Consider the following 8,635-nt stretch of genomic DNA (forward strand, 5'->3'; position numbering starts at 1 on the left):
CTCCTTCTTCTTCTTCTTCTTCTTCTTCTTCTTCTTCTTCTCGTATTGAAGTTCAGCCACAGGAATTTCCGTTCTGGCCTCCCCTGGAGGACCATCTCAATACTCTGGGGGTTTCAGATGACAATTTTTAGAGTGCCCGGCTTCCCTGACACGGCTGGTTGCCTTCCTTGGTTGAATCAGAAAATGCTCGGTCTTTCTCATGCTAAGATTTTGGATCTCAGCAAGTGCTTGGGAGGAAGTGGGCTGGGCTGCTGGTGGATGGTCCCCGAGAACATTCTACTGTCTGAGATGAAATACCCGGAACAACAGCCCTGCAGCTTTGGGGACCACACCTGAAATGACCCCTGCTGGACTTGCAACTGGCAAATACACGGGGCTTGGAAATTTGCAAAAAAGGACGGATTGCTCCTGACTTACTTTAGCAATGTTGAGGACACCGGTTGTGTTTCCAACGGCCGATTCTTTCTTCAGCCCAAGACACTAAGCAGCCTTCTTCACTTTAAGATTTGTGGACTTCAGCTCCCAGAATTCCCTGCACCGGACCACTGCACTAGACCCTGTAAACATTTAGACCCTTAATCTGAATGGGCAGTTCTATCGATGGAGTGTCCTTCTCAAGTGCCATGCAACAAAAATAATATTCCGTGCCATGGAGTCTGGTTTGGTACCAAGTAGCTTCCTATAGTCTTGGCTGAATCAGGCTTTGGTTTAGGATGGGAGCGACTGGAAACTTCACATTTACCTGTAAGGAGAACCTACAGCTTAATCAGAGGGTGCCTGTTTTATAGATGGGTCTCCAGCATTTCCAGGTAAGGCTGGAGAAGCCGCCCATTGGTCCCCTGGAGAGCTACTGTCCCATCAGTACAGCTAACGTAGAGCTAGTTGAACTGAGATGTGCAACACGCAAAGTCAAGCACTAACCAGAAGTCAGTTTGTTTCGTTTCGGCTTAGGGCAGTATCTAAATTCAACGGTTCCACAGTCTAATACAATTCTTATTATATCAATTAAATAAAAATAACATTCTTACATTTACCAATCATTTTTAGATTATATATATATCCTGGTTATTTTAACATTCAGTCTTTATCGGCAATCAATGTCCTAATTAGTTTTTCCCCATGTTTAGTTTCCCATTAATATTTAAACTTAACATTTAATATTGATAATTTCTAGGTTTTAAGTGACCAAAAGTTCCCTTTATCCCAATTCATCATAAAGTCTAATATTCAGAATATTCTGTATTCTATATCCATGCCTCATTGGATGAATCAAGCTACTATAGCTTATTCCACAACTCTTTAGTTAAAACAATGCAAGGTTTAGACCCAGGTAGGAAAACAGCTGCTTTGCAATCTTCTGTACTATGGTTAGCAAGAAGTTCTTTTAGGGTTTGCTTCCTTATGCAGGGTGAGGGGAACCCCAATGAGGTGCTTAACAATTCTTTGGCTGTGAATCCGTCAAGGAACCCAGCCCAGCTGCCCAGCAAAACCTCTCTTCTTTCAGAATGTATCGGTGAAACTTGATTTTGTAAGCAACAATTGGAGAATAGGACAAATGACTTAATCAGTGACGCAGAATTAGTTTCTCTCTGTCTGAGCATCTTAACCCCATTTATGCAATGAAAGAAACCGGATGATCAACACGAGGGATATTCTACGGTGGAAGAAAAGGGGCAAGTCTTGGAGAAATGGGCGCCGATTCCAAAGATATGCTTTTAAATGAAATGGGACAATCCGTACTGCTAGATGAACTATTTATTCTCCATAAAAAGGGGGGCAGGAATGCATGTTAGAAGTAGAGTAGGGAGTGGGTCCTTGACAAGTTGCATTTTTGTCTGCCATTCTATGTCGTTTTTAATTCTTTTGGCTAACCATGTGGAGTTACCAGGAGAGCAGGCGGCTGTATGAAACAAAAAAACCCCCCACAATCGAACGAATAAAGAGCACGGCAATCCTTTGCGTAGAATTCGAACGGGTGTGTTGGAGAAAGGAGTGCTTATGCACAACCATTTTTTAAAAAAAAATAATAATAATAAACTGCATTTTTCCTCTGCTGTTTCTCATTCAGCCCCCAAGAGCAGGGATTGGCACTGAAAAACATGTTCCCAAGAAGACAATCTCAGTTGCCTTTCTGGAGTGAAGTCCTCGACTTTTGGAGCCCAAAATTTCCGTTGCTAAGTGAAACAAGGGTTCAGTGAATTTGGTCCCATTTTACGGCCTTTCTCGCCACCATTCTTAAGTGAATCTGCTTTCCGGGGGGGGGGTAACTGAAACGAACACTCTTCCAGCGTTTTCTCCTAGTGCACTGCGATGTTTTGGCGTTGGCAATATTTATACTCAGTCACCGGTTCGCGGACATAAAGCTAATACCCCTACGACGTTGCCAGTATTTCACACTTTTTGCCAGTATTCAGTGAAAAAGGTCCGGACAACAGTGAAACCAGTGATTTGTCATGCTTGTAAAGTGAGGACCACCTATATTCAAACTATTGTCAAGAGAAATTTAAAAAAAAAAGCTTCTTGAGGAGTCTGAGGACCAGGAGAAAAGTCTCCTGCTTCATTAAAGAAGCAAACTTTTTTTTTTTTTTTTAAAAGGGAAACTGTTTTTGCAAATCAAGGCATTGAACATTCGGTAAAATTGCGATATATTACACTGACTCATCGGGAGCAATCGCTTGTTTAAAATGTTTGTTCCAGTAACAAAGGAGCCCGGACGTATTTATGATTTTTTAAAAATGAAAAACTTCGTTTTTAACGATAAACCTGGCAGAGGACCAGCGTTTTTGAAGAGGCGATGGCTTCTTCATTTCTCTCCAGAAAAGGGAAAAGCTCTTTCCAAAATTATCCTGCTTTTTCACGTATTAATGCCTTGCCAAAAAACAAAAGTCAAAAGAAATATATATATATATATATATATAGACTTCCTTCAGAACATGTTTTTGTTTGACATGCAAATTGGAGCCAGTGAAATCAAAACCAACCCAGGTTTTCTTTTAAATGGGGAACAGCTTGTATGACCACATAAATCAGAAAAAAAGACGTGAATCACCACAACTTCAAAGGAAAAAAGGAGGAGGGATTTAGCGACTCAGGTTTAAAAAATAATAATTATAGAACATACGGTGTTAAACGGGCCAACGAGAATTCCTCTTCCCAATTACGGGTAGTTTCGACTTAACGACTGCAGTTGAGCCCAAAGTTTATGTTGTTAAGTGAGACATTTGTTCAGTGAGTTTTGCCCCATTGGACGACCTTTCTCGCCACAGTCGTTAAATGAATTTGGCTTCCCCCGTTGACTTTGCTTGTCAGAAGGTCACAAAAGGGGATAACACGAGTTGGGAACGCTGCAACCCGTCATAAACATGAGTCAGTTGCCAAGCATCTGAAATCTGATCCCGTGATCATGGGGACGCTGCATTTGGTTATAAGCGAGACAAGTGGTTGTAATTCCCTTTTTTTCGGTGCGGTTGTAAGTTTGAACAGTCGCTAAAGGAATAACTGTAAGTCAAGAAATGCCTCTAGCTGCTCTACAGATGTAAAATGTTGCTGTTATGGAAGATATTTGGTGTAAAACTCCTTCAATTGAGTGATCCTGAAAAAATGTTAGGCAGGATTTAACACGGTTAAATGGGACAATCCGTACTCCTAGATGAACTATTTATTCTCCATAAAAAGGGGGCAAGGTGCATGTTAGAAGGCCGAGAGGTGTTGGGTAGACTAGGAAATCCAAAAAGCATCCCAGAATAAGACCAGAACGAAGCATTTCTGCACTGTGGGAAGGAACTGTCCTAAAAGAGGTCACCAGGAGGACTTAACGTGATTCATTTCAAAAAAGCCGTGTCTGAATCTCACCCTGATCCTGAAGTTGTTCTACCCTGAATTTTTACTAGCAGCACCCAATCTGTGTCTGCTACATATCTTGGGTTTTAGCTATCCCATCCTCCCCATCCTTGGCGATGGTGGCCAGGAGAAGGTGAGAAGAAGGCCGGCCTAGCTTGGGGAAGGTTCGTGGCTGCCCCAGATCTCAGCTTGTTGACGGCGAGAAGCTGGAGAAACAACAGATGACCGCCTTGTGCCGAAAACAAATCTGCTACTTTCAAGTACCAGCAAGGTTACGAACTTCAAAACAGAGAAAAATGACTCTTCTCCGAGCCCCTCCTGGAGCAGATGATACTTTCACAACCCCCAGGGTGAGTCCTTCTCTCCGTTGCTCCATGGCCAGGAGTACATTCAGTCCTCGACTTAACGACAGTTCGTTTAGGGACCATTCAAAGTTACAACGGCACTGAAAAAAAGGGACTTTGGGATGTTTTCTAGCTTTCTGTGTCAGCAGTTTTGAGCTGGAATCCACCCCGGGATCTGTTTTTCACATTTACGACCGTTGTAGCATCCCCAGGATCACATGATCAAAATTCAGAGGCTCGGCAACTGGGTTATATTTATATTTATGACAGTCGCTGTGTCCCGGGGTCACGTGACCCCCTTTTGTGACCTGGCAAACAAAGGCAGGTTATTCCACTGGTTAATTGTTCTCACGGTCAGGAAGTTTCTCCTTAGTTCTAGGTTGCTTCTCTCGATTGGTTTCCATCCGTTGCTTCTCCAAAGCGCCTGAAGGCAGGAGAAGAAGCAAAGGATGGAAACTAATCAAGGAGAGAAGCAACCTAGAACTAAGGAGAAACTTCCTGATAGTTAGAACAATTAACCAGTGGAACAACCTGCCTCCAGAAGTGGTGAATGCTCCAACCCTGGAAGTTTTTAAGAAGAGACTGGACAGCCATTTGTCTGAAATGTTATAGAGTTTCCTGCCTGAGCTGTGGGTTGGACTAGATGACCTCCAAAGTCCCTTCCATCATCATAATCATCATCATCATCATCATCATCATCATCATTATTATTATTAAAGTCAATGGGAGAAGCCAGATTCACTTCACAACTGGGTTACTAACTCAGCTCCTACGGTGATTCCCTCAACAACTGAGGCAAGAAAGGATGTAAAACGGGGCAAAACTCACTTAACAAATGTCTCACTTAAGAACAGACATTTTGGGCTCAACTGTGGTCGTAATTCGAAGGCTACCTGTAATCTATCCACAGCCCACAAAACAACCAGCACAAAAGGGAAGCCACACTAAGTGGTTTAAGGCCACGCTCATCTAAGGTGATGTATTTAGCGTATGGCGTATCATACATGGGCTAGCAATATATGTTAACATTTCACCTAGATTAGTAAGACACAATAACATGTCAACGTTAAGAAGATCTACGTTCAAATACCAATGTCTAGGCCATCTAACCATTGAAGAGCAGCATCAATGAGAAGCAACGGATGGAAACTAACCAAAGAGAGAAGCAACCTGAAACTAAGGAGAAACTTCCTGACAGTTAGAACAATTAACCAGTGGAACCACCTGCCTCCAGAAGCGGTGAATGCTCCAACACTGGAAGTTTTGAAGAAGAGACTGGACAGCCATTTGTCTGAAATGATATAGGGTTACCTGCCTGAGCAGGGGGTTGGACTCGATGACCAAGGTTATTATTATTATTATTTATATTTATATTTAAAAAATCAGATCCTGGACTGGACTGGTTCCCAAAGGTGCTTTTTTCAGGAGGCATCTGGACTTTCTTGTTTTTCTTTGAAGACATTTTGCTTCTCATCCAAGAAGCTTCTTCAGCTTTGACTGGATGGTGGGGAATGGAAGGATCTAGTCTCTAGTATTACCATCCACCACCTTCAGAGCTGAAGAAGCTTCTTGGACGAGAAGCAAAACGTCTTCAAAGAAAAACAAGAAAGTCCAGATGCCTCCTGAAAAAAGCACCTTTGGGACAGCCATGACCTGCAGGACTAAGAATCTCCAGAGACAGACTGGACCGGTGTATGCCTTCAGCTTACAGCCGCTCACGATGTGATCTACAGTTTGAGGAGGGACCCCATAGTCACACTAAAGGGAGGATGCTATGCCCCATTGATACAGAAAGTCCTAGAAGATGCCATGTGAGGTGGACATGCTATTCAGGATTGTCCATGGCTGATGTGTCTAAGAAAGAAACATATATCAAAGGGGTTTCTCCGTTAAAAAAAAACACCCTTCCATCCATCTGGGTGTGGGGCCAGAGGATATTCTTCTCCCCATAGACAGTGCAGAAATTGGGGTCCTTGGTTTGGCATCACCTGGCTGAATTCCAGCTTGAAGCTGCTGACACAGAAAGGTAGAAAACGAAGAAGTACATCTTCAGCACGCTGGAGATGAGAAGCAACAGAGATGTTCTTCTGTAGCCTCAAAGCCACCAACCAAGGTTGAAGGACTGAGACCTTGGTCTCGAAGGAGGAGATGACCCATCTTCCAGGGTAATCTCATCTCTCAAGAAAAGCAGCACTGAGAAAACAAGGGAGTAATAGTAAAAAATTAAAAAAAAACAACCACCCCAGAAGAATTTCCTCATTCTCAAAAGTTCTGGGTAGCTTTGGGTTGGCTTCTTCCGTACCGACACCCTGTTGACGTTTGCAAAGCAAACTGAATAATCTTTTTCTGGAAAAAGAGAGGTTAACAAATGACTGAAGTGGCGTTTCTGGTGTTCCCTTGGGGGGAAAACTCATCAAAACTCCTCCTGGTTCAGGTTTTGTTGAGTTGGTTTGCATCTGAAGCCTCTGAGGGGAAACCCCCAGGAAACACACAGAGAGACTCTAATCAAATGAAGGACTCATAATAAACCCCAGAAGTGAGGGCCAGGGGCACATCTAGATGACATGAAGGAGATGACCATCAGCTAAGAGAAGTTCAGCTCAGTTCAGCAGCAGGGGGGAAACTGTAAGTAAAATCTGATTTTCTTTTAAGTCAAAAAAAGACACGACTTAACCCTTCAGAATTCTGCGCGGCCTTGGGTCCAGCCCTAGATGGCTTACGAAAGCAGCTACCAAATTGTAACTTTAAATATGACCAGAGGGGGGAAATGGTTAACTATATGGGTAATATTTTCAGGATGTATGTTTTAATTTAATTCAATTTAAGGGCAGGTGAAATAAGATCACGTTGAGGTTTTTTCTCGGGAGATCCCACCTCCATTCCCTTTCTGGAATGCAGAATTCCTGCTGCTCGGATGTCAAGGGGTTTTCTGACAATTGCAATGGAAGCATCATTAGAGGATATTATGGTGGCTTAGCTCACAAGGTCCAAAGCTTGGAGAAGTTTGAACCTCTGAGAGCTGTCTGGATGCATGGATTGAGTTGAGTTGAGTTGAGTTGTTGCCGTGCCTTAGATCATCGGGGTGGGTTGGGTGCAACATCTCTGGCTTGGCTCTCTTTTACATTGGTATTATTTAATTTCTTAAACTGGCAGGCCAACATATACATAATAATACTGCCTTTGTTCAAAATAGCTTTGAAAGCCCGATAAGAGGGTGGGTTGGGCAACCTTGATATAAGCGCCATGATGCGCCAACTCAAGTTGCTAAAATAAAGAAATAAACCCATCCTTGCGAACTCAGGAAGAAATCGCACACGTTTAGTTATGAGCTTTGACAAATGCAACATGTATGTATGTATGTATGTATGTATGTATGTATTTTTAAAGAGAACGGCCTCTTTTTAAAAAGCAAATAAATAACACCCTTGCGCATCTTCATTTTTTTTCCATTTCTTGCTTCATCTTGTCTTTTCAAAGTTGTGTCTGCCTCAGGAGTGGCTCCTATTCTTCTATTATTATTATTTTTTGCCTAAAGGCTTCGACTATTGAGCCCTGCAGGTTGATATGAAAAGAATTGCTAAGGAATTAAAAAATGCTCTTGGTGGTTCCTAAGAACAGATCCATGTAGCCCAATATTCTTTTTTTTCTTCTTCTTCTTCTCACCGTGATGAGTCAAGTGCCTCCAGGAAAACTGCAGCAAATGCAAATAATCTCAGTTCAATCTCCCAACAGGCCAAATCGGTTATTTTCTAGTCTTTTCTGAAACTCAGCTTTCCATAATTGTTTTTCTACCGTGGTGTTTTCTTTTGACACACAATCTAGCTGCAGGTGTCTTCCAGGACAGGGTGGGGAGGTGGACTGGAGGCCTCTAACCCTTCCGCTATCTCCCTTTCCCCGGTCTCTTCACTTTTTTCTTCCTTGGAAAGGACTGATCTGGAAAAGAATAATACAGAATGCCAGACTTGGAAGGAAGGGACCTTCCCACCCCCTGCTCAAGCAGGAGACCCCATATCTTCTTCAAAACCTCCATTGATGGAGCCCCCACAACTTCTGAAGATTTGAAAGACGTTCCTGTTTAGTTCTAGGTTGGATTTGTCTTTGATATTCTTCCAATCGTTACCTGTTGTCCTGTTCTCAGGTGCTTTGGAGAACAGGGAAGATCCCTTCTTGTTGTGAGAAGCCTTCAAAATATTGGAAGACATTTATTGTGTCATTTATCATTAGCCCCTAGTCTTAGCCTAGACATACCTAGCTCCCTCAATAATAATAATAATAATAATAATAATAATAATAATAATAATAATAATAATAATAATAATAATAATAATAATAATAATAATAATAATAATAATACAGTTGGAAGGGACCTTGGAAGTCATCTAGTCCAACCCCCTGCTCAGGCAGGAAACCCTACACCATTTCGGACAAATGGCTGTCCAGTCTCTTCTTAA

This window comes from Protobothrops mucrosquamatus, unplaced genomic scaffold, assembly GCF_001527695.2.
Source record: "Protobothrops mucrosquamatus isolate PMUCROS unplaced genomic scaffold, P.Mucros_1.0 scaffold1217, whole genome shotgun sequence".
NCBI classification, from domain to species: Eukaryota; Metazoa; Chordata; class Lepidosauria; order Squamata; family Viperidae; genus Protobothrops; species Protobothrops mucrosquamatus.